The 27,359-nt window shown below is 44.0% G+C and overlaps 1 long non-coding RNA gene across 1 annotated transcript in view; it reads left to right on the forward strand.

Moving 5' to 3' along the window:
- Positions 1 to 16,997, forward strand: part of LOC132530730 (uncharacterized) — a 92,648-nt gene extending 75,651 nt beyond the window's left edge. Inside the window, exons 10-11 of the long non-coding RNA XR_009543872.1 lie at positions 7,920 to 8,088; positions 16,423 to 16,997. This is a non-coding gene — a long non-coding RNA (uncharacterized LOC132530730). The remainder of the gene's footprint in view (positions 1 to 7,919; positions 8,089 to 16,422) is intronic.
- The last annotated feature ends 10,362 nt before the right edge of the window (positions 16,998 to 27,359 follow it).

The following is a 27,359-nucleotide window of genomic DNA, read 5'->3' on the forward strand; positions in this document are numbered from 1 at the left end:
ACATGCTGCAACTATGAGTCTGCATGCCACAACTAAGACCTGGTGCAGCCAAAATAAATAAATAAATATTAAAAAAATAAAATATTGGCTATATTTCCTGTGTTGTACAATATGTCCTTGTAGCTTATTTTATACGTAATAGTTTGTACCTCTTAATCCCCTACCCCTAGTGTGCCCCTCCCCTTTCCATCTCTCTACTGGTAACCACTAGTGTGTTCTCTGTATCTGTGACAGACACCTTATTCTTTTTATTTTTTTCCACATCTTTATAGGAGTATAAATGCTTTACAATGTTGTGTTAGTTTCTGCTGTACAACAAAGTGAATCAGCTATATGTACACATATATCCCCATATCCCCTCCCTCTTGAGCCTCCCTCCCACCCTCCCTATCCCACCTCTCTAGGTGGTCACAAAGCACCGAGCCGATCTCCCTGTGCTATGCAGCAGCTTCCCACTAGCTATCTACTTTACATTGGGTAGTGTATATATGTCCATGCCACTCTCTCACTTCATCCCGGCTTACCCTTACCCCTCCCCGTGTCCTCAAGTCCATTCTCCACGTCTGCATCTTTATTCCTGCCCGGCCACTAGGTTCATCAGTACCGCTTTTTAAAATTCCATATATATGCGTTAGCATATGTTATTTGTTTTTCTCTTTCTGACTTACTTCACTCTCTATGACAGATTCTAGGTCCATCCACCTCACTACAAATAACTCAGTTTCGTTCCTTTTTATGGCTGAGTAATATTCCATTGTGTATACGTGCCACATCTTCTTTATCCATTCATCTGTCAATGGACACTTAGGTTGCTTCCATGTCCTGGCTATTGTAAATAGTGCTGCAATGAACATTGTGGTACATGACTCTTTTTGAATTATGGTTTTCTCAGGGTATATGCCCAGTAGTGGGATTGCTGGGTCATACGGTAGTTCTATTTTCAGTTTTTTAAGGAACATCCATACTGTTCTCCACAGTGGCTGTATCAATTTGCATTCCCACCAACAGTGCAAGAGGGTTCCCTTTTCTTCACACCCTCTCCAGCATTTGTTGTTTGTAGATTTTCTGATGATGCCCATTCTGACCGGTGTGAGGTGATACCTCATTGTAGTTTTGATTTGCATTTCTCTAATAATTAGTGATGTTGAGCATCTTTTCATGCATTTGTTGGCCACCTGTAAGGCACCTTATTCTTAATCACACTCTATATTGTTAATCTTCTCTCACTCTTTTTTCTCCCTCTCTCTTTCATCTATCTGTGTTATACTGACCTCACAAAATGACTTAGGAGGCATTTCCTTATTTTCTGAATTCTAGAATAGTTTGTACAAAAATGTAAATTATCTGTTCCTGGAAACAGCTGTTGATTAATGCTGAGAATTTCATTAATGCTTACTAGATTATTAAGGTTTTTCATTTTTTCTTAACTCTGTTTTTTTAAGTTATATTTTTCTAGAAATTTGACTATTTCATTTATGTTATACATCTTATTTGTACAACTTTGTTCCTAAACTTTCTTCCTAATATTCTGTTATGTGTTTTATGTCCTGATTGTGTTTGTAATTTCTGTTTTTTTCTTTATCTGTTGTATTCAAAGTTTGCCATTTTATTAGTCTTTCCAAAGGACTTACTTTGTTCTTCTCTCTTGTATATTTCTTTTTAGTTTCATAATTTTTCTTCTGATCTTTGTTTTCTTCTTTCTACTGAATTTGAATTTATTTTGCAGTTCTTTTTCTAGCTTCTGGAGATGTATGCTTATATCATTAATTTTGGGCTTTTCTTTTTCACTAATCTAAATGTTTAAGGCCATGAATTTCCATTTAAGTTCTGCTTTAGCTGCATCCTGAAAGCTTTGATATGAAGTATTTTCATTACCATTCAGTTAAAATGTTTTCAGTTTTCATTCTGATTATTTTTGATCTATAAATTACTTAGAAGTGTTTCTTAATTTCAAGTATATGGCAGTTTTAGTGATGTCCTTGTTAGAAACTTTTTTTTTTTTTGCGGTATGCGGGCCTCTCACTGCTGTGGTCTCTTCCGTTGCGGAGCACAGGCTCCGGACACGCAGGCTCAGCGGCCATGGCTCACAGGCCCAGCCGCTCCGCGGCATGTGGGATCTTCCCGGACCGGGGCATGAACCCGTGTCCCCTGCATCAGCAGGCGGACTCTCAACCACTGCGCCACCAGGGAAGCCCCTTGTTAGTAATTTTTATTGATAGCATTGTTATAAAATGTGTTCTGTATGATACCAATTCTTTTAAATGTGTTGAAACTTGCATAATGCAACACTATATGGTCAGTTTTTATAAATACTCTCAGTAGCTATTAGGTACAATATTCTATCCGTTTAGTAGGTTAAACTTTTTAATTGTTTTATTTTCACATCTTCTATGTCTTTGCTGATTTTTTGAATGCTTGGACTCATAATTTCTGAGAGTATGATATGAAAATCTATTGCAATGGTGGTAGAGTTATCTATTTTTATATTTTCTGTCAACTTTTGCTTTATGTATTTGAGGCCTTGTGATTAGGTGCATAATAGTTTAGAATTATTTTAACTTACTATCAAATTAAATCTTTTATCATTAAGTAGTGTCCCGATACCTATAGCAATGCTGTTTGCTTTAAAGTCCATTTTTTTCCTAAAATTTCCATAACCACAATAGTTTTCTTTTGACTGGTATTCATCTGCATATATATTTTTACCCTTTTCCTTTTAATGTTTCTGTATCCACTTTTTTTTTTTTTTTTTTTTTGCAGTATGTGGGCCTCTCACTGTTGTGGCCTCTCCCGTTGCGGAGCACAGGCTCCGGACGCGCAGGCTCAGTGGCCATGGCTCACGGGCCCAGCCGCTCTGCGGCATGCGGGATCTTCCCGGACCGGGGCACGAACCCGTGTCCCCTGCATCGGCAGGCGGACTCTCAACCACTGCGCCACCAGGGAAGCCCTCCATTTGTTTTTAATGTGTTTCTTTTTAAAAAGTCTGTTAATTATTGTCTTTAACTGGAGAAATTAATCTGCTCACACTTATTGTGATTACTGAAATTTTGTGTTATAACGCCCATATTTTATATTATTTTGTAATTTCTACTTGTTCTATCATTTCCATGTTCCTTTCTCTCTCGTTTCTTATTTTGGATTGATCGGTTAGTTTTTCTCATTTCATTGTTTTCTATGGTAGTTTAAGAGTTATGCATTCTATTTCTATTCTTTTCATGACTACTATAGAAACTTAATATACATAATTTATCAAAATGTAAAGTTAATCAACACTAAACCCTCTTTCCAGATAACATGAAGCCCTTAAAATACTTCAGTTTCAATCACTCCTTCTAACATTGTGGTATTGTTATTGTGTATTTTATTTCTATTTTTTAAATTACTCCCCAAGAACATTATTATTATTATCTCATTCTTCTTATTTTATATATCAATGTTTTTCCAGATTTACCCACATATGTTCCCCTTTCTTTGTTTTTCTTTCTGTATCTCATTCTTTCTATCTGGAATAATATCCTTTTTTCCTGAAATAGATGCTTAAGGATTTCCTTTAGTAAGGCTCTGCTGCTAGCAAACTCTCTCAGGGTTTGTTTTTCTTAAAAAGATCTTTATTTTATCCTGGTCCTTGAAAGACACATGTGATGGATACAATCTTCTTTTCTTATGCAATTATTTATCTTTCCGTTAGTTAAAGTGGTCTGTAACAGATGAGTATTTAGAATCCACCTATCAGTGTGGCTGTCCGCACTTGGAAACAAGTTGCACCTTTACCTAAATGGTGAGTTTAGAGAAAACTGGAACCACCATTCCCCTTCCTTTGGAATAAAAAAAAGGCTCTCTTGCCCAAGTACCACAGAGGTGGAAATGCCCACCTCTTGATTAAAACACGTGGCTCTAAATGTCTTCTATTAAAATGCAACTTCTCATCAGTAGGAAGGAATAGTATTAGTCATTATTCACTGTCAGCTTCACATGGTGAATTAATTCATGGAGTGCTAGGTAATGTTGTCAGCTTGGAGGAGGGCCACATAAGGATGAACAGGAAAATTACTTTTTGGTAGAAGGAAGGGAGGAGGACAGCTAACAAGTGAGGAGCACTGCCCCAAGAAGTCTGTCCAGGAGACAAGGTAGGACAATCTAGATCAGAAGCTGCTGGCAGGAAGGCACTAATTCTTGGTGGTGGGTGCGTGGTAGAGTGCTGATCACGTGTTTCCATGTTCTTGTCAATTCCCAGCTCTGAACTCTTCAGCCCATGCCTTCCCGTTTCTTCCTCAGACACAGCCTTGAGAAAATAAAGTATCAGACGAGAACATTCTCCACTAAGCTGAATTGCTGCTCTCCCACCTCCCTCACAATTTTGCTTCACAAACTTCTTCTTCCCCACTTTTTCTTCTTACCACTTTCTCTTCGATCTTTGCTTTTAATCATGCTTGAGTCACTAAAAATCAAAACCAAAACCTGTTACTGGTACCAATGTAATACAGTAGTCACTGCAGAAAACTTGGAAAATATAGAAAAGTCCAAAGAAGGAAAATAAAACCCACGAATCAACTTACCACTAGAAGATAATCACCTTTAACATTTTTGTATATTATTGTTTGAATTTTTTTGTATGTGTGCCCTTTCTCACTCTCTTTATCCACCCTGTTCCCCACATACAAAATTGGGATGATGATGTAGATCAATTTTCCAGTTTACTTTGTCTTCCCACTAAAATACCTTTCTCCGTACTACGTTCCTTCTGTCTTCCTTTCCTCATAAACATCAAGAATCTACACTCCCCGTCTACACTCTGTCTTCTCCTTCAGTTCTCAACTCTTGAAGGCTGTATTCTACACCCCAAGCCCCCACTCCCCAGCCCCCACAGAAGCTGGCAATTCTGTCAAAGACCTTGGCACTGGCAAATCTAACAGACCCTTTTTTCCCCTCATTTTATTCAACCTTCAGTGAAAGTTGTCACTATTGATTACTGCCTCTTGGAAACTCTCTTCTTCCTTCATTTCCATGAAAAGTTCACCTTGTTCTTCTTTTTCTCTTTCCTTCTTAGAATACATCTCTGGCTTTTTGGGGTAGCCTTACTTATTAAGTGCTGGTGGTCTTCTGGAGGTACCATTCTCTAGCCTCTGGACAATCACATCTCTGTCAATGATTTGATCTCAAGTTCAGACTTTTCTCCTGAACTCCAAACACACAGCTCTGGATGTCTCACTGGCACCTCAAACTCAACAAGACTGAAGCAGAACTCATATTGCATTGGGAGGATTTCATGGGCCAGAATGGAAATAGCGTCCATCATTCTGCCCACATCCTTTGCCTGGAACTCAGTCACATGGGTGCCCCTAATGCTGGGAAATGGAGTAGCTGGATGACCAGGAGGGAAGGGGACACAGCTGGAAGATCAACCAGCCAGTCTCCATCACAGCTACCCGTGAGGAGCATGACATGGAAAAACTCACCAAAGGGGTGACTTCAGCAGAGTCTACTGATAAACAATTAGAATGGCAAAATGAGAGCTCCCCAGAAATAGTCTTTCAGGGAAGTTTGGAACTGACATCATTCTGGAGGTTATGCAAGAGAAGCTAGAAAACAAGGACAGATATTAAAAGCAGCACATGAAAGATGACTTGCTTATTCATGAAGCCGTCCAAGATGAGCTCAGTGAAGGAGCATGAGGTCATTAGGGACGCCTCCAAAGCGCCCAGATGCGGCTTTTCTCTCAGCACAGAGACTTTCAATGCTGTTTCGGGGGGACACCAAGACAGCTGAGGCAATGCTTTGGGCACGCTTTCATTTCTTACTGTTCATTTTTTTTTTCCATTTCAGTTGCAAGTTTGAAAATGTTTTATGCTTTGAGATTTCTGGTCTTTATCAAGGATAGCTGAAGTATTTCAGTTCTGTTTTCAGTCTTGATGCCTCTCCTAAACTCTCCCGATCTTTATTCTTCTATTTTTTATTGCCAAGTATCTTCTAGAAAGCGTGGCTTCCGAAGATGAAGGAGGATCAGCACAAGCACAGCCTGGATGCCTGTCCTCCCTGTGATCTCTTTGCTTTGAGCCGTTACCTATTAGCTCTCTGTGAAGTGTAAGGCATCAGTCCCATGAGACCAAATGATGGGCTTGACAGATGGAAGGAACATCCTTATAACATCTGTGAATACTTCCTTACCTGCAAAGCAAGGATGAAAGTAAACATGAGTCATTCTTACCAACCATCCTTCTCCTTATACAGACGCTTAGTGAAAGATGTCTTTGAATTACCTGGCCAGTAGGTTTCCACATATACTAAATAATAGTCTTTAAAAGTCTACATTGATTTGATCGTAATCAGGTCTTCTTTCTCTGCCTTTTCATTCTCCCTAATGAAAAGCTAATCTTTACAGCTAATGTTACACTAATCTTTACACTTCCATGAAATGAAATTCCCTCATGTATAAAGTGAGTAGAGAATACATTCTCTACCTTTTTTTCCTCAGAGTAACTAAGATGCTTAAACGATATCAGTGACGTGAACATTTTGTGAGAAGAATAATAAGCTTTGCAAATATACGAAAGATCATCATTATTATGATAGATAGGATTGAATGGAAAGAACATGCCCGAGACTTTGATTTGTTACAGACACGATCAGTACCAGCTTGAGTGTCTACTATGTATTATGCATAGTCTCATTTAATTTTTACAAACTTTGAGTCAAGGCTCAGAGAGGTTTAGGAACTTGCCCAAGTTCCCGTGGTTGGTTGGCAATAGACTCATAGACTAAGGCTACGAATTGAATCCAGATCCCTCTGGCTCTGGAACCTGGGTTCTGCACGGTGACTTCCTGCTTCCAGACACCGCGAGTGATGTCAGTAGTGTGAGTGCATGAAATCTGGAGCAGATCTCAGGAGCAGAGGCTTTTAATCATGGGTAGCATCTGACTCATCTGAGGAGGCATCTCCAGAACACAGTTACCCAAATGCAGCCCCAGAGATTGGATCTATTAGGTCCTGGGAAGGGCCAAGGTCTCTGCATTTTGAAAAATTTCCCCAGAAGATCCAACCATTCATCCCTGTTTAAAAACCCCTACACTTAGGGCTTCCCTGGTGGCGCAGTGGTTGGGAGTCCGCCTGCCGATGCAGGGGACGGGGGTTCGTGTCCCGGTCCGGGAAGATCCCACATGCCGCGGAGCGGCTGGGCCCGTGAGCCATGGCCGCTGAGTCTGCGCGTCCGGAGCCTGTGCTCCGCGGCGGGAGAGGCCACAGCAGTGAGAGGCCCGCGTACCGCAAAAAAAAAAAAAAAAAAGAAAACCCCTACACTTAAACGTTAATTAGTTGAGTACAAGCAACGTGCCAGTCTTTATGCAGGCCCCGGGGCACAGACATAAAGAAGTCTGACTCTCATTCTTACTATCTTCTATTTTAGAAGAGAATTGATTATGTAGACTTTGCAACAGAGAGCAATACGGGCTAATGACACGTGCAGTGCTATGGGATTGTGGAGAAGCAAATGCCAGACTTTGCCTGAGCGCCCAAGAAGGCTTCTCAGAGGAGGTTAACACTTGAGCTGATAAGTGCTTGAAGAGCACTGATAAGTGATAAGTGCTTGATGAGCAAGCACTTATCAGTTGGAAAAAGATGGCGTTTGTCAGACATGCGATGTCTGGTCTGTTGGACTAGCTCAGGTCTGTATGGAAGATGGTGGTTACTTCAGGCTGACTCAGACCTTGATGTCAAGCCACCAGACATTAAGATACTGACCAACAGTTCAGACAGGACCTCCAGGGCAGGGAATAAGGCTTATCCTCTTCCTGAGGCATCAACATAATCCCAGAGTTGATCACCTAAAGGGAGCCTGACTGCACTCTCAAGAGGCAGATTAGAAACCAGGGAGTTGAAATTGCCATTTACGGTGAGAAATAATACTGCCTTTTTCTGCCGTCAGCAAATATGCAGGAGAATCCACTGGGAAGCAGAGGATCGCCAGACGTGCACAGACACAGGAAGGGCTGCCTTCCTCTGCTTCGGCAGCCACCGAGGAGGACACACTCCCGGACACCCCCTGCAAAGGCCACAGGCCCTGCTGCATCCACACGTCAGGAATAGCACCCCAGGTAAGTTGAAACATACATCCTTATTCACAGGCAGCTTTCCACCACAGCACGGTTGGCAGGTAGGAATGGCCTAATCCCTGCAAAAGACAGAAATTATTATCTTTCATTTGGTCCATCTGTACCAGGAGATTCGCCTTCTGCTGATGCCTTATTTAGCTTAATATCCAAAATTAGCAGACACAATATGGGGACGCAAATCTCGATAAAAGGGATGAACAATAAATGAGAATGTTGTTGGGTGGAAGGAGGGGGAGCCAGTGATGGATCCTGAGCCCCCAAGAGTTCAGCTGTCAGCAATTTACCAAGGGGCTAACCCACAGCTGGATGGTACAGAAATGTGGCTTTACTTACACGGCAAGACCCGAGAACCGGCTTTCCCAACATTGTCAAAACCCTGCTGAAATCCACCTACCCAGGCTGGGGAGGCGTCCAGTCATCTCAATAAACAGTAACCCAAATAAGGCCTTATTGCAGCCGGGTGTTCTCATCCCAGTGCAAGATGTCTTGAAGCACATGGTTCCCAGGGCAGAAGATCAGAGAGAGTGCTGTAAATTACCCAGCAATAAGAACGATCGTTTCCTTGGGCTGTTTTTAATTGACAGCAGCTGTCCACCCACCCCGGGTCTATCTAGGATTTCACAACTCGGTGTCGCCACTTGGCACCCCAGGGTCACAGTCAGCCTCCACACAGACCCCCTGGAGGGATGGAGGGATTCGTGTGTGTCCTGCTTTCAGTCGTGTCTAACAGTCACTCCAGTGAGACCCCCTCCTGGGCCCTGCTGTGTCTTGGTCACACTGAGCAGACTATTAAAATCTGAAAATCTCGGAGCTCTCTGAGTTTCTACTACCCATCTGTCTTCTTAAAAGATAATGCAAATAAAATAGTAACTAAAGGCTTATCATAAATTTGTCTGCTCAGAATAAAACCACCTTCATCAACCGTTTTTACATAAAACTATGTGGAATATTAGTGCCACTAATGAAACTTTTTTTTCCCATAGATCACGTAAGTTGAGAAAGGTATGAATGCTATACTGAACTGGTAACAATTCAGTTTTTTTTTCTTTTTTTTTTTGCCTCTGGTGCTGCCCTGTACTGCCGTTCACTTTTGCCTTCATGAAATACTCACTGAAACAGAAGAAAATCTGCTTATGGGGGAGTATGAGGATTAAACAAGAAAATGTACACGAAAATGCCTATTTCGAGCCTTGCACACAGGGTACTCAGTAAATATGTGTTGAGTTGAAATGATTTTGAAAATAGAATTTCTATTTCGTAAATGTGACACTGCCTCTAAGTACATTTTTCACCCAAGGATTCAGCAACCTTATTTTGGGATTCCTTGAATTTAACTGACTCAGGATCAATGGATACTGAATATGTGTCTTATGACAAGAAGCATCAGGGTAGCTGGTGAGAATCCTAGTAAGAAAACCCACTTATCCAATTCATTTCCAGAGCAGAAGCCACATTTCTTCAGCTCAGCTGTAAAATGTTCGTCGTGGGAGTTGTTTCCCTGTCACTGGGGCCGGGTGATGTGGCCCCTCGTTAGCTTCTATACCTGAGATGACTTAGAGGCCCCCCTGCCTCTCGAGGACCAATGAGCTGTCAGAAGGGAGGCTGCGGTTCACGAGGGAAGGTGAGGGGAAAGCTTTTGATATAAGTCATTACGAGCTTTGGGATCACAAGAGTCAGTTTTAGATGAGGCTCTGTTGAGTATCCAAAGGACTGGAAAAAGAAAAATATAGGAAAGGAAAGGGAAGGACGCTTTACACCAGATTTATGGAACTAGTGTGTGAAACACAACCCAAGTCTGAGGGCCTGCTCTGGAAAGGGAATTAGGCTGAATGGACACTTATAGATGGTAGTGTTTTCAGCTTAACTGAGAAAACTCTAGGCAAGATGGCTTTGGACCCATCTAATAATACTTCCAAGATTACTCAGCTTCCGTGAGCCCCGGTGGTGAATGATAGCAGCTCATACTGTTTGCTTCCTGTGTACCAGGCACTGTGCTGAGAGAGTTACACATACTTTCTCCATTACTCTTTGCAAAGAACCCTGTGAGTTATGTTTAACTGTCCTCCTTCGTTTAGCCTCCACTGAGTTCGCAAGAGGTTAAGTAACTTGTCAGGCTGCACAGGCGTGGAAGGGTCTGCAGGCAGCATAATCTCTGAACCTGCCTCTCTGGAGAGGATTGAGGGAGTGATGAGGGTCTCTGCGGCACTCAGAAAGGACCAGCGACCAGCCTGGTCCCCAGTATGTTCTAGTCAGTGGTGGCGAGCTGTCCCTTTCATGGGGGTCCCCTCACAAACACGTGCATGTTTTCTCCTCTCTCGCCCAGCTGCCAGGATTTGGGAACTAAGGTGAGGAGAAGAAAGGAGTGATTCTTTGGGCCAGTGAGGGATTCTCTAGGGCCTAGTGGACCCAACTCAGGGAAATGCCTCCGAGAATGTCAGGGGCCCCAGCTCTGCAAAAAATGGAATCAGAGACTCTTAGGATGTTAAAGTTAAAGGGATGTTTGCATTCAGTTACTCCAACCCATGAGTCCATCTGAAAGCAGTGGGTAGCTGCCTGAGGCCAGAGACGGCAGGAGACCAGGTCTCTCCAGAGCTCTGGGGCGGCGGATGGAGGAGCTCTGAATGCCACGGGCAGACCGCTTTCTGCTCCCGTCGTCCAGGCTGCGTGGAGTCAGGCACTGTCATCATCCTGCGGTGAGGTCGTGCCCGTGAAAGCAGAGCAGGGGCCTGTCAGGAGGCACCTGGGAAATGCAGTCTGGATTCATGTTGAGTATCAAGACCCCAGGTAACCAGAAGTCCAGATGCCACTTTCTCCCTGACCTGAAAGTGTGCGTGTGAAAGTCTTCTTGGTATCTCCAGATTCACTTTCACTGCCTTTACCGAATGTACAGGAGATTCAGTCACTTGGAAATAAGCTCAAGAGAAGAATGAGAATTACAGCCTATTCTTTATTTTCCAGTGTTAGGTTATTCTATTAGTGGATGACCTCCGTCTTTTCCTTCTCTATAACAGCATATGATTTCTTTTTGTGTGTTTTTGCATTTTGGATACTGCCCTTACATTATATGATAGTGAAGGGAAGGAGAACGGGAGAAGGCCCAATCAGCTGGTCCCGGTCCATGATGGTAGGGGAGGAGGTTCGGTGTCAAGTGGTAGGGGATGTGTTAGTGCAGTGAGGGTTGAAGACCACCAGTGCAGGTAGGGGATGTGTTAGTGCAGTGGGCCGTCCACCCAACAGTGTAATATTGGTAGGGATCGCTCCTTGTTCAGAGTAGCCAGGCACAGAAAAGGGCAGAGGGAAGGAGACCAGAATGGTGCTGAAGGGGTAAGTGAGGTAAGCCCAGAGGACAAACTGCAGAGGGCCGATTCTGGGCAATCAGGAGAGAGCTTGGGGCCCCGGAACCTGGTTGAAAGAAAGCAAACATTGCAAAAAGAGGCAGGGCAGCCAATACCACGTTTGCTCCTTGAACTAGCTTTGTCAATGGTTAAAGCAAGTACACATGGATTTCACTTTACTCTTCATGAAAGCAGTATTTTGTGATGACAGGAAAAACTTCAGACTGAGCGGTCCTGGAGAACGAGCTTCTAGTCCTGATTCCATTAAGTATTTGTGTGACCCTGGGGACACTACTTAACCCCTTTGAGACTCATTTTTTTAACTGAGGTAACGCTGATTTATAACATTATATGTTTCATGTGTACAACATTATAGTTCTACTTCTGTGTATCCTACAACGTGTGCACCGCCAATAATTTACTTTCCATCCATCACCGTAAAGTTGACCCCGTTTACCCATTTTGACACCCCCAGCCTGACTACCCCTTCCCCTCTGGTAACCACTACTCTGTTCTCTAGATCAATGTGTTTGCTTTCGTTTGGCTTGGTTTGTTCATTTATTTTGTTTTTGTTTATTAGTTTTTTAGATTCCACATATGAATGAAATCATACGGTATTTGTCTCTCTCCATCTGACTAATTTCCCTTAGCATAACGCCCTCAAGGTGCATCCGTGTTGTCCCAAATGGCAAGATTTCATCCTTTTTATAGCTAAGTAGTATTCCATTGCATGTACGGACCACATCTTCTTTTCCCATTTATCTGCTGATGGACACTTATGTTGCTTTTTTATCTTGGCTATTGTAAATAGGGCTGCAATGAACATAGGGGTGCCTATATCTTTTTGGATTAACGTTTTCGTATTCTTTGGATAAATATCCAGAAGTGGGATAGCTGGATTTCATGGCAGTTCTAGCTTTAGTTTTTTGAGGAACCTCCATACTGTTTTGCATAGTGTCTGCACCAATTTACATTCTTACCAACAGTGCACAAGGGTTTGCTTTTCTCCACATCCTTAACAACACTTGTTATGTCTTGTCTTTTTGATGATAGCCATTCTGACAGGTGTGAGGCGATGTCTCATTGTGGTTTTGATTTGCATGTCTCTAGTAATTAGTGATGTTGAGCATCTTTTCATGTGCCTGTTGGCCATCTGTACATCTTCTTTGGAAAAACAAGGGTCATTTTTTTTGCCATCTGTAAAATGAGACAATTGCATTGGATGTGCCTGAGGATTTATTTCAGCTCCAAATTAGGATAATCGTGACCATTGAAGTCAGCACAATTTATGATGCATCCGTGCCTGAGAAGTCTTTCCACAGGGCCTCCATCTGGTGATGCTGCAGGTGTATTTTTGGTGTGAAAGCAGATGTCAGCTCAAAGAATTAGATATGCCTTTTACACATCTTAGCTGATACATGTCACGCAAACCCCTGGGTGGCCCAAAACAGATAGTGGAGTGAATCAGGGGCAGGGTTGACTTGCAAAGCTGACCTGGAACGTCCACCTGCCCAGACGTTTCTGTGTCCTCAGTGCTTTAAAAATCTGGGTGAGCAGAACGGGTGTTTGTTATAGTATCCTTTCTACTTTTCTGTATGTTTAAGATACTTCATGACAAAACTGATCTGTATTTACTTAAGAAGATGTGAGACGAGCACCCTGGTGTGGTGAAACAGCCGACAGTGTTTTGGAATCTGTCAGGCGGGCAGGCTGAGCAGAATTAAGAGTTTTCGGAGGCTCAGGACTCATGGTAGCCCCACCCTGCCCACTCCCAATACAGGTTAGACCTCCCTGACTTTCCTTCTCTGCCTCTCTCCTCCGGTGGGACGTGGGCGGGCTGTAGCCCAGGATGCTGAGGAGATAAAGCCTGAGCTCTAGGAGCGCCCCGCTGTATCCCACTTCCGGGCCTTGGGCTGGGACTGGAATTTTCTCTGGTACAGTGGAGCTGTGCTCAGTTACGGATTTCCTGCAGTCCTAAAGCTGCTCAGGAGAGAAGGAAATGGAGGTGATGATACAAATGGGAAGAGACAAAAGGCCGAGGCTCGCTCATACTTCCTATGGAGTTATAAGCAGTTGCTTTTCCAGAACACAAATATTTATAGCAGACACAATAGCGTGAAGACAACAAGCATTCCAGGCCACATACGGAAATGGAATTTATGGATTTATGTGTCTGTTGAAGACCTTGGCGTTATGGGGCGGGAACTGGGGAGATCACTTTCATACAACAGAGGGGCCCTTTGCTCCCAGTAACATGTCTTTAAGCATCTTCTCATGGAACTTGGCAACAGCACTGAAAGCTGAAGATGAAAAATTTAATAAAAAGGATAAACCAGTGACTTCAACTGCTGAGAATAAATCCACAGTCACTCCTGCCTGGAGACCTCCCAGTTTTATAGAAATCAATTTCTTGACAATTTCAGTCCATTTTCCACATAGGTAATAAGAATCTTAGAGACGTTCACCGAGGCTAACCGTCCTTCTTTCCTTTCCTTTAAACAGAGAAGGCGCATATTAGAAAGCAAATGTCCTTTCCTTTCCCTTAAGTATCGGTATTGGAGGAAGTTGGCAGTTCTAGAAACTAAAGTATGAGTTTAAAAGGATGTAGCTAAGGCACTGCTGGCATAACAAATGTGAAGTGGGAATTTTCTGCTGCCAAACTTTATTTTATATATTAAATTACAAACTATTTCCCCCAATTATCCAGATTATTACTTAAATTCTTTTTGGTTGTATTGTTCCTGCCTAAATTCAGGGTAGTTAAACTTTGGACTCTATGTCTTAAGCTCTATTTTAGACCTTAATAAAACACTTAATTCTTTTAAAATGAAATTAGGATTTAAACGCTTCTTTCTTAGCTTGGTCCTGAAACTTGGCATGCTACTCTCTTAAGGGACTTCAAGTTAAAAGACTTCCAAAAACCCAACTCTCTCTCTTTTCCAAATTAGACAAACTATTTCCCTCACTGCCTTCATTCCATGGATCCAGAGTAAAATTAATTGAACTGTATTTTTAGGTAACTGGTAAATAGTAATAATTTCTAATGTATTTGTCAGAGATGTCTTATTTGATTTAATTGAATTTATTTTTTTAGAGATATCCTATTTTAGACTGTAGTGGAAAGACAGGCTGTGAAGTCATACAACCCTGGATTTGAATGCAGACTTTAGCACATGCTATGATCTTGGTAAATTTTCCTATCCACTCAAAGCCCCAGTTTTTTGTTTTTTGTTTTTTTTTGCGTTACGCGGGCCTCTCACTGTCGCGGCCTCTCCCGTTGCGGAGCACAGGCTCCGGACGCGCAGGCTCAGCGGCCATGACTCACGGCCCCAGTTGCTCCGCGGCATGTGGGATCCTCCCAGACCAGGGCTCGAACCCGTGTCCCCTACACCGGCAGGCAGACTCTCAACCACTGTGCCACCAGGGAAGCCCCCAATTCGTAATTTTTGCTGGCAAAAGTAATGTGTGTTCATTGTAGATAATTCAGAAAATATAGAAAAAAATAAACATAAAAAAATTCACTTGTTATTGCACCACCCAGATATAACCCCTGAGAAAACTTTGTGGTATTGCTTTCAGATTGATTTATAAGTTACATATGTTGAGAATGTACCAGAATACACAAATAAATATATCATGAACTTGTCCCACTTTTCAAGTCTTTTATGATGTTATCTTAGTAGTTAAGCAGTTGTTATAGCATGGATTTACCAATATATATTTAATTTATTACCTATTATCCAATTAATATTATTTTCTAGTTTTACATAATTCAGTGGACGCATATAAGAATAGCCTTGTAAACAACTATCATTTGTTAAGCATTTATTATTTTTTAGTTACTATGCTAAACATAGGACATGCATTGCTTTGATTATTTTTAAATAATTTATTTTATTGAAGTATAGTTGATTTACAATGTTGTGTTAATTTCTGCTGTACAACAAAGTGATTCAGTTATGCATAGGTACATACCTTGATTATCTCAACCCAATTTTTGATTTGATATTTTTAGTCCATTTAATGGATCAAGAAAATCCATCAGGCTCAGAGATATCCAGTGTCACAGAACCATTAAATAAAGGAGTGGGAATTACAACTCAGCCTTTGTGGTAAAGTCCTGCACATGGAATTTTGGGGTCAGGGATATGAATATTTACAAGCCTTTCGAGACATGTAATAACCAAATTGCTCTCCAGATGTGAATTTACATGAGCAGTAAACCAAGTGCTTTTATTTTTAACAGTTTCCAGGGAAGGAAATTCTGCAGCATCTCTTCTTGACTGTCTCTTGACTATCTATTTTGATAACTCTTCCAGGCAACAGGCTCTTCTCTGTAGACCAGCTGAACTCCACCGCTCCTGGCTTCAGTAATTCTTTTAAAAAGTGAAGGACAAACCAGTTTCCTTAATACTTATTCTTTGAACACTGTAAAACAGTAGTTTAAGACATTATGTTCATTTATTGATATGTTCACATGATATCTTTTTCTAGAAAATTGTGGGATGGTCGTGATAGCCCTCAAACATTTTTGTTCTATTCTTTACCTTTCCTATGTAGGGTATATTTCCCATCTCCTTTCATTTTTTTGCTTATTCCTGGGTCTTCTAAGCTCAATTAAAAGAGCAAAGATCTAAGTTAGACATAATACTATCTCTATTCTGAGACCAAAACTGATGGTAATGGAAAAGTCATTTTCTGACTTTTGAAAGCAACTGTCTTTTCATAGTTGCATTTCTTCCTCCTGAGCTCTACCTGTCGAATCTTTATCCTCTGTGCACATGTGGTGCTATTTTTTAATTTCATTCCTGGTGAACTTCATCTTGTTTTTTGTTTTTTCGGGTTTTTCCCCCTTCGAAACATTTGTTTAACTCATCCTAGTGACTGAATTCCGCATCTCTCTTCCAAGATGTTAACTTCCCTGCCTCACTTGGCAGCATCCGTCAAGTGAGACGGGTGTGTTCTCCATTCTTTCTTCCAGGTCAGTGACAAAGAAATGCAACCACGCTAATTGTGGGGATGACCCCTGGCAGACGTCACTGGCCGCGGTCTCTGGCGAGTGATCGGTCATGAGCCGTGCGTGGCTAACTCAGCTTTGGACGCAGAGATATAAGGTTATCAGCCAACTACAACCCCATGAAACTTGCCACTGGCAGTTCAGATGCTTATTTTCAGAAGCACAAGAATGAAAACTTGAACAGCAGTTCTCTCCTGGAGGAAAAAGAGCTCTGCCTGCCACCCCCTTACTCCGTGACCTTGGGCAGCCCAGATCCTTACTGTGTGTTAGCTCCTTCCAGCCCTTGAAGGGCTTGGATGGCTTCACTCTAAAGTTCTACTTGGTTCTAAAACTCCCCAGTTCTGGGAAAGGGATGGACTGGGAGTTTGGGGTTGGTAGATGCAAACGATTACATTTAGCATGGATAAACAACAAGGTCCTAATGCATAGCACAGGGAACTATGTTCAATATCCTGTGATAAACCATAGTGGAAAAGAATATAAAAAAAGAATGTATATCTATGTATAACTGAGTCACTTTGCTGTACAGCAGAGATTGACACAACATTGTAAATCAACTATATGTCAATAAAAAATAAATAAAATTTAAAAAAAAACCCTCCCTAGTTCCCATTGAAAACCGACCTATTTTTCTAAAAAAGACAAACAATGGCCAACATATCCATGAAAAGGTGCTCAATGCCAATAATCACGAAGGAAATGCAAATCCAAACCACAGTGAGATATCGCCTCACACCTGTTAGGATAGCTTGTTAAAAAAACAAAAGACAGCAAACGTTGTCAAGGATGAGGAGAAACTGGAACCCTTGAGCACTGTCGGTGGGATTCGTAAGCTGATGCAGCCACTGTGGAAAACAGAATGGAGCTTCCTTAAAACTTTAAAAATAGAACCACCATATTATCCAGCCATCTCACATCTGAGTATTTATCCAAAAGAATTGATCTGGATCTCGAAGAGATACCTGCACTCCCGTGTTGATTGCAGTGGTATTCATAATAGCCAAGATAGAGAAACAACCCAAGTGTCCACTGAAAGATGAATGGATAAAGAAAGTGCAGTCTATATGTACAAGGGAATATTATTCTGCCTCAGAAAAGAAAGAAATCTTGCTATTTGCAACAATGTGGGTAGACGTGGAGGACATTATATCAATACTAAGTGAAATGAGCCAGACACAGAAAGACAAATACTGTATGATCTCACTTATATGTGGAATCTACAAAAGCTGAACTCGTAGAAGCAGAGAGTGGAGTGGTGGTTACCAGGGACTGGGGTAGGGGAAATGGAAGATTCTGGTCAAGGGTATCGAGTTTCATTTATGCAGGATGAATGGGTTCTGGAGATCTAATGTAAAGCATGGTGACTATAGGTTACAACAGTGTCCTGTATAATTGAAATTTGCAAAGAGGGTAGATCCTAAGTGTTCTTACTACACACATACACACACACACACACACACACACACACACACACACAGTTACCATGTGAGGGAATGGATGTGTTCATTAGCTTGATTGTAGTGACTATTTCACAATGTATACATATATCACATTGTCAATTTACACACTTTAAGTATATATAAAAGAAAAACAAAAAAGAAAACTGACCCATGTCACAAAGGTCACTGTCTCCTCAGAGGCCCATGTCTTTGGGCTTCACCCTCCTTCCAGGGTTTGCAGGTCCTTCTCCCTCTCTCACTGTCCCCTCGCAGGTGTGAACACACTCCAGCTCCTTGGGCTTTGCTCCATCTCGGGCTACCACTGTCTCTCTTTCTTTCTCACCTCACATTCTCCACATGGGGATTTACACTCACCACTGGTCTGAATGTTTGCATCCCCCCAAATTCATATATTGAAACCTAATCCCTAATATCATGGTATTAGGAGGTGGGGCCTGGGGGAGGTGATTAAGTCATGAGGGTGGAGCCCTCACGAATGCGATTAGTGCCCTTCTAAAGAGACCCCAGAGAGCTCCCTCGCTCCTTCCCTCATGTAGGACACAGTGAGAAGTCGGCAGTCTGCAGTCTGGAAGTGGGCTCTCACCAGATGCCGAATCTGTTGGCACCTTGACTTTGGGCTTCCAGCCTCCAGAACTGTGAGAAGTAAATTTGTGTTTATAAGTCACCTTATAAATACCATGGTCCATGGTATTTTGTTACAGCAGCCCGAACAGACCAAGACACTAGCCGTTTCTTCTTCATGACTTTTCAAACATTGAAAACCCATAACCATTTTTCTTCCATCTAAATCAAGATAGAGGAATTGTTCCAGCTAAGGGTGGGGCTCCACCCTCTTCCAGTGCAGTCTTTTCTGATTCCTGGAGGCCCAATACTTATGCCTCTGTTCATTCCCAGGAGGGAACGGGTGGTGGCTCTTGCCTGGGCAGGAACTATATAAAAGCAGGGCCCGTGTTTGGCGGGGCCACTCATGTTTGGGTGTCCTCAAATAAATCCCATCTTATGGCCTCGATCTCCCAGTTCTGTCACTGACTAGCCAAGTCACCTCCCTACTCTGCCTTTCAAGCATCTTTACGTGCAAGCAGCATAACAAGGGTGATCCTCCACCAATCCTGGAAGGTGGCCGAGATGTCCCAGTGAGACAGCAGGCATGACAATGCTTAGTGGCCTGCACATCCTTCCCCTGGCGGTAGGTGAGGTTCTTGTCATTATTATTACCCCTGGCAGTAGGTGTGTCCAGGTGGGTAACAGAATGATGAGGAAGCCAGGTACCCTTCTAGAATCCTGCCTCTACACCGCCCCCTGCCCCAGAAAATGGTACCCTGGGATAAAGTGAGATTCTCCTTTCCCCTGAAGCACATGTGTAACTGCCCCTTATTTTGCTCCAACTCTGTTCTATAACTTTTCATTTGGTAGACTGGGAAAGGCTCAGGAAGTTGAAGGAATTTGTTGAAGTTCATTTGTTCATGGTTGGTATGTGGAAGAGCAAGACTTCAGACCCACTTCTGTTTGACTGCAAAGCCCTCCTACTGCTTGCCGCCCAGACTCCAGGATACCGTGCTCAGGGGGAGAAAGTTGGATGGTTCTCCAACAGCCTTGGAACATTTGGCGTGACAGACACACACACCTCTGCCTCAGGACCTTTGCACTGGCTGTTCCCTCTGCCTAGAATACTCTTGCTGCTGTTATTTGCATGGCTCACTCTCTCCTTTACTCAAGAGACCCCTTCTGAGTGAAGCCTTTCCAGGCCATTTATAATTGCAGCCCCACCCCTACCCCGCATTCCCCTTACCCTGCTCTGCTTTGCATCTCTTTATCATCACACTCCACACAAGCGTTCCTCAGCGTCTGACTGACATTCTTCGAACATAGGAACTCGGTTCCGATTTGGAGAGCAAGGGGGTATATTTTACTTAGGTATTTTCTTTGTTATCTGTCCTCTGCTGTCGCCACGAAGGCAGTTATTCTCCTGTTTTGTTCACTGCAGTATTGCCAGCGCCTGGACCAGTGCCTGGAACCTGATAGGTGTTGATAAATGTCTGTGAGTGAAGGCCTGTGCGTGTCCACAGCAGCGGATGCTGTGGTCCAGAGGGTGGGTTGGAAGCAAGAGCTCAGCAACAGGGTAAGGAGAGAAAGTTCCAGCTGCTAAGGGGGCCAGGCCTAGCAGCTCCTTGGGGGCAACGAGGTGTCCAGGGCTGCGGCCTTAAACGATACTTGTTCTAGACGACGCATCCCCTCTGCTGCACCAGGAAGAAAGCTGTGGAGGCACTGAACCCCCCCACAGGTGCAGTGGCCACGCTGAGGCTTATGTCCACACAGCACACAGACTGGAGGCCACTTTTCATTGGCTCACCACTCCATGTCCTAAGTTGGTCTTGAAGCCCTGGGCACATCTGAGACGTCGTCATGATGGCTCTGGGGCTCAAAGACCAGTGAGAGAAACTGGGGACATCGTTTCTTCAGTGCAGAGGACCCCAGGTAAAGTTGGCCCGCCTGTGGCCCACGGTCCCCTGAGTCCACCTCTAGGAGGTCACCCAGCCTGCTGCCCCGCGCTAATGACCTACGCTTGTGTCCTGGTCCTGCTGCTGGATCGTGAGGCTTATTACAGTGCAGGAGCTCTGCCATCAGAATTCCTGGGTCAGATGGCAGAGCCAGCACTGGGTCACACTGTGACATTGGCCGCGTTACTTAAAGTGGTCTGTGCCTCTATTGGCTCTTCTGTAAAATGGGAACACTGATGTCTTCTTCATAGGACTGTTGTGAGGATTACAGAAATGAGGATATGTCAGGTCCCTGGAGTTGAGCCTCGTGTGTTGTCGAGTTTTACTACACGTTGTCCAGGCATCCCCAGTGCACAGCAGAACGGCTGGTGCAGTAGGTGCTCAACGCAAGTCTACTGGGGACACGAAGGGAGTGAGACGATGGAGGCACAGCTTGTGACGAGTTAGCTCGGCCTCTGAACCAGGCAATGGCTGTGTGCTGGGGGAGCAGCCCTCCCTGTGCAGCTCTAAGACAGGAGCACCTCTGTCAGCCTGATCTCAAAGCCGTGTCCGGGACGTAAACCGACAGGGTTTCTAGTGATTGAAATAAGGGAGGGAAGGACTGAGTTTATAAATATAACTACAAACACATACTTGGTAACTAAGCAATTTGGTAAAGATCCCCACTCTAGAGAGGGAATTTTCCCTTTGAAAATGAGCATACTAGCAATGGTTTCATGCAGGCCTTTGGGTCGTGTGTCCGAGAGTGGCCATCCTTTTACTGATGGCTGCAAAGCCCCGAAGGTCAGGTGAGGTGTAAATGCAGGTCTCCAGTCCCCTGTGGGCACAGCGGAAGCTCACTCCAGACCGGATGTCTCCACTCGGTCCTTCCATGGCAATCGCTGTGTTTGCCCATCGGCTCCCATCAAGGCCTTCGTCCCTGCATTCTCTGCAAGGCTTGCACCAATAGCTGAGGTTTTTCTCAATTCAGTTTATGATCCAGGCATTGAAGTGAGTTTGCATGCTTGTCCCTCTGCGCTTCCCCTGCACTGGAGGTGACTGGGGTCAGAGAAGCAGAAGGAGGTGGAGGAAACACGCAGCTGGGTGCACCACCCGCTCCAGCACCAGAAGCACGGCGCTTGATTTCTTGACCTCCCAGACTGAAGGCAGGAGCCCCATCTCCCCCACCAAGCCTCACCGACCGGTGTGATGCGAAGCTGATCTTCTTATTCCTCTGGTCTCCAAACGGAAATGCCCGCTCCCGGGGAAATAACAACTCATCACCATCATGTTATCTTGCTCTCGAGGGAAATCACTTGTTTTTCTGTTTCTTCTTCAATCAACCAACCATCCTCTTCTCCGCATGTCATCACCGTCCATAAGTTGACTTCACAGAACTTGAATCGCTCAGCCTGGACTGGTTAGGATACCCAAATCCAAAAACAATCACATTCCTCTTTTTTTGGGATGAAGAAATATCCTATTAGTTTGTGGATGACTAATTTATGTTTTCTTTCAGTAAGTTGCATTTGAGATCATATTGGGCAGGGCTGATATTACAACATTCATCTAGCCAATCCCCTTACCGAGAATTTTATCAATTCCCAGAGCAGCTCTGTCTGTTTATAAAATTGATGAGGTTTGAGGACACATTCTTTCAGAAAGAATTTCCCATTCTAAGAACTGAAGATTCTAATGTTATCTGCGCCATATTTTATAGAGACAGAGCTAGTCCTCCTGGGGTTGACAAGACTCCAATCTTCTTTTCTAACGTGAACTGTGAACCCCAGAATTTGGGGCGCAAGGCAGGATGCTTGGTAGGGCTGTTCGTTTTGTGTATAAGCCAAGTACATAGTGCTGCTTCTGGATCCAAGAACTCCTGGTACACACACACACACACACACACATCACTGGGAAATAACTCTTGTTTCAGGGCAAGTGTGACCCCATAGGTGTGTGGAGGGTACCGTGACAGTGGCTTGGTGTCTGTTGTTCATTGAAGTGGCCAGGCCTGGCTGTCTGCAGGTATGAGCTCTGACCTCCTGTTGGAGGAGATAATTGGAAGGACATGACTGTCGTTGACTTGAAAGTTGGGCCTGGGCAAAAAAAATACTGCTCACCCCCCTCCCCTGCCCTTGGAATGTAGGCTCTGCCCACTATTCCCACAGCCAGAGCCATTTTCAAGGGTGCAGCCTTGAGAGATCAGTGTGTTTTGAGACCATCTGGAGGGTATATGTAACTGAACCCTGTTAAGGTCTCTGAACTTTCAAGATCCTGGCGGGCAGTGGTAGAGATCTTCTCGTCTTGAGGCCGCCCAAGACAAACCTGGTATGTGAGTTCCCTTGCTTATTAAGGCTGTCACCTACCAGTCTAGAGTGGTCTGCTTCTTCCTTTGGTCTCTCCTTGCCCTTCATGTATGAGGGCCAGCTCCATATTTCACCCAGGAATTTCCGGTTGTGAACCAACACCTCCATGCATTCTGAAAAGCACAACATAGAAGGAGAATGCAAAACACAATATCTAACCCTTGCAGTCCAACTCCTCTGCTTAGCATGCCCATGCCGCAAGGGCCTAGCTTCTCCAGGATCGTCCCCACCCTTGGAAGGAGTTGGACATTACCTTGTGTTGGCATTTGACAGGTAACACAGGGTTCCATCTGCATACAACTTTTCCTGAGAATTGTTCTACCAAGTGCTGGGGAAAAGAACCACTGGAAAGGAGCAGAAGGAACAAACGCCAGAGATCACACAGGCGTAGGACTAATTTGTGTTCCCTTCAGCCAGAGACGAAAAGCCTTGGAGTTCATGGGACATTGGGCAGAGAACACAAATGAGTTTTGTTTTTTTTTTAAGAAGATGTTGGGGGTAGGAGTTTACTAATTTTATTTATTTATTTTTGCTGTGTTGGGTCTTTGTTTCTGTGCGAGGACTTTCTCTAGTTGTGGCAAGCGGGTGCCACTCTTCATCGCGGTGCGCAGGCCTCTCACTATCGCGGCCTCGCTCGTCGCGGAGCACAGGCTCCAGACGCGCAGGCTCAGCAGTTGTGGCTCACGGGCCCAGTTGCTCCGCGGCATGTGGGATCTTCCCCGACCAGGGCACAAACCCGTGTCCCCTGCGTCAGCAGGCGGACTCTCAACCACTGCGCCACCAGGGAAGCCCCACGAATGAGTTTTGACTCAGCAGTGGCAGGGAGGTGGGGGTGGGGGGAATTTGCCTGAGACTAAAGGCTGTTCTGGTCTCCCTTAACAAAGCTTGAAAGCGAGTCTCAAAATGAGTAAACTGTTTCAAAGTAATTTAACTGCATCCCAGAAAAAAGCTCTAGACTATTTACAGAAATTCACAAATATTTAGGGCTTCCCTGGTGACAATAATATTATTTAATTAAAAATTTGATTCAGGTATTACCGATGGTCCAACATTGTCCTTTGTAGAAAAAGGAAACCCAAGGCCTTGCATTCCATCGCCATGTCTTGGTAGCTTTTCTTAATCTGGAATGGCTCCCGAGGCTTTATTTGTTTTTCATGACATTGGCACTTTCGAAGAGTACAGGTCAGTCACTGTGCAACACGTCCCTCATTTTGGGTGTATCTGCTGATTCCTCGTGATTGGGCTCGGGCTGTACCCTCTGGGCCGTCCGTCATACCACAGGAGTGACAGTGTGTCTTTCTCTGTGCATCAAGTCCAGAGGCCCTGCAGTTGATCAGTTCCACTCCTGGAAACGGTAACTTTGGTGATGTGTTAAGATGGTCCCTGCCAGGTTTCTCCTCTGAAAAGTGATTTTACATCTTGTAATTAATAAGGGTTTTGTGGAGAGAGATGTTGAGACAACATTAGTCCCTGTAATCTCAACCACTTTCACCCGCTGGCTTTGGCATTCATTGATGGAGACTCTCTACTTTTAATAGGCCTCCAGGGGATTCTGGTGTGCGCTGCTTGGCCTGGTCTGAGGACCAGTGCTTGGGAACTTCTGCACTTAGTGGACAGTGACCTCTCCAGACCTCTCCAGGGTGGTCCCAGCATGTGGCCTGGTGTCTGGTTCACAACAGGTGTCCCATGAGTGGTAAAAAGGAAACCAGAGGCAACTGTGTGTTCTCTCTGGGCTGTGAGCCATCATCAGTAAAATGAGGACGATAAGTATTTGTTACTGTGATGTTTTATGATTGTTTAAGTTTCCTCTTCCCCCATGAGAGGGTAATTCCATTATACAATGCTTTCTTCAACATGGGAGCCTGGGGTTGTGTGTGTTGTGGAAAAACAAGAAACCAAGATGCTCTACAGCTCAATACATGCCACAGGAAATGAAGGTTGGAATTAGTTTATCCATTCATTCAACAAATATTTATTGCACACCTTCTGTGTGCCAAGCCCTGCTACCAAGCAGTATGCAGTGGTAACAAGATGGGCATGGGTCCCGCCCATGGAATGTGTCATCTTGTGATGCTAAGAAGTACCATTTTTCTCTGCTCTAGCCCAGCATTTGGTGATGAGCAAGGGCAGACTTCCAGAAACAATGCTCTCCTCCCTCTCAGGTTATTCCCGAAGCACCTCTCAGGAGAGTTGGGCAAAGCTGTGCATACAATGTATAAAAAGGAGCTCTTGTTTGAAAGAAGCCTGTTACTTCAGAGCTGCCTGTGAGATTCTTCATCTAAACTTTCTACCTATTTGTGTTGTGGAAAACACACTTTGCATTGTTTTTAAAGGAATGAATCTGAATCTGATCAGGGTCCATTTTCTTTCTCAAAGCAGCCTGTAGAGTGAAAGCCAAGATAACTCTCGATACTTTCTGATTCATAAGCAAAGTCAAGCCACTTATACACTTATACACTTTCTTCTCATTCCAGAAGAAAATTAGTGAGGTCATGATAGTGAGTTAATTGGCACAGTGCTGACATGCACATTATAATTTGGATGAGTAAACTAATGTTGTACAATAAACTTCTCATAACAAATACAATTTTCTAAAACAAACAAAAGAGTGAGGAATGCAGTTCTCCATAACAACCCTGCAAAGCAAACACAGCCTAGAGATTAAAGGTTACATTACAGATAAGATAATAATAAGGCCTTTGGAGTTTACAAACAGAATGTCACAGGAGAATTTCTTTCTTTCTTTTTTTTTTTTAAAGGAATCTTTATTTTTTTAATACGTTTATTTATTTTATTTATTTATTTTTGGCTGCATTGGGTCTTTGTTGCTGCACGTGGGCTTTCTCTAGTTGCAGCGAGCGGGGCTACTCTTCGTCGCCGTGCACAGGCTTCCCATTTCGGTGGCTTCTCTTGTTGTGGAGCACAGGCTCTAGGCACACGGGCTTCAGTAGTTGTGGCACGTGGGCTCAGTAGTTGTGGTGCACGGGCTTAGTTGCTCCATGGCGTGTGGGATCTTCCCGGACCAGGGCTTGAACCCGTGTCCCCTGCATTGACAGGCGGACTCTCAACCACTGTGCCCCCAGGGAAGTCCCCACAGGAGAATTTCTTGCAAACAAATTGGCCTAGACTCAGTTGGACAATATACAATATAAGAATTTGTCAAACTGGTTTGCATTTATATCCTTGAGTGCTTTTGAGGGGTTTGACATATTCCCAACCTTCTGCTGTAACTTTGTAATAAGATGTGACCGTGAGTTCAGTGCCATGGATTCTCAAAATAACCTTTGTCAACTGCTTTCTCAATCTGTCAAGGTCTGTTGAAACTTGTGGCCTCTGCTTTCAACTATATTCTTAACCAAAGCTGAATATAAGAACGTAGAGCTTGTTGTTTTCTGTTTTCATGAGTCATATTTATTGATATGTGGATATTCTAGTTTTTAAGCCCCCAGTACTCTGCTGTTCACTGGATCTGTTTACTGGACCTATTAAACTATTCATCATAGTTCACACCAAGGTGATAGGACTTAACAGAAGTCACTTCACTCGGGGTCCTTGTTTATGTCTACTCCCTGCCTCTGTCCACTATTTCTTCGCCTTCTCTGTCTGATTCAGTCTGACCTTCTTTGTCTGATTCAATCTGACCCTTCCCACTTCCTCTTCCTCCGCTACTCCAGGTAGAACTAACCTTTCCAATCACTCAGCTCCCACTAGGACAACATTACGTGCTCGCACGTTTGTCTCTTCAGCTGTAATATTTGTCCCATGATAACAAGGATCTGTCTTCCTCATTTTTGTGTCCATAGTCCAAAGCACAGTTCACGGCACTTAGGAAGTGCTTGGTAAAAGTTACTTGGATGAATGAAGAAAAGGGGTTCCAGGGGAAAATGCTTGCCTGAGTCAGGGAGGAGGGAGCCATTGGTCAGCCATGCATGACTAGTTTGCAGAGTGGCAGCGCTGGTGGGGCGGGCAGGGGACGCTGAGGCCCTTGGTCTCCCTTGCCGAACGCTGCTTCTTGCCTTAGAGGTGAGGTCGTCTTGACTGTGTTGTCTGAAACAGGACTTTTCCAGAGCCACCCTCTCCGGGGTGAGAGAGTGCAGTTGGTTCTTCAATATTTCCCGAGATCACTCTCACTTTTACCAGCAGAAATTCCCTGAAAATTCACAGAATAATCAAACCTACATCAGGGACTAGAAATCGGGGCTGACACGACAGCGTGATATTTACCCCAATATGGCAGGTGAGCTACATGAACGTCCCCCCATCCTACTGGAACCCTTCAAAAAGGACAGGACAAAGCTACAGAGCTTTAAGTACAAAGAATGCCGCAAGGAGAGGACACTAGGCAAGAGGTTTAACCGCAACTTCAGAAGTGAGGGGGTGGGGTTAGCAGAGGAGAGGCGTTTATAAGAGTCCCTGCAGGGTTCGAGCTGGGAGAAGCTGGTCAGCTGTGCCGCAGACCCTGGTTGAGGGCACTGAGAACGTATGAAGCACCTGCCAACTATGAGCCCAGGTAGCTTGTGTTCTAAGCTGATTGTCTCGACTGACTCTTTTTAGGGAACAAATGACCCAGCTGCCCGTACCTACCCTGTCTGGTCCGC

Source organism: Lagenorhynchus albirostris, chromosome 12 (genome assembly GCF_949774975.1).
Source record: "Lagenorhynchus albirostris chromosome 12, mLagAlb1.1, whole genome shotgun sequence".
NCBI classification, from domain to species: Eukaryota; Metazoa; Chordata; class Mammalia; order Artiodactyla; family Delphinidae; genus Lagenorhynchus; species Lagenorhynchus albirostris.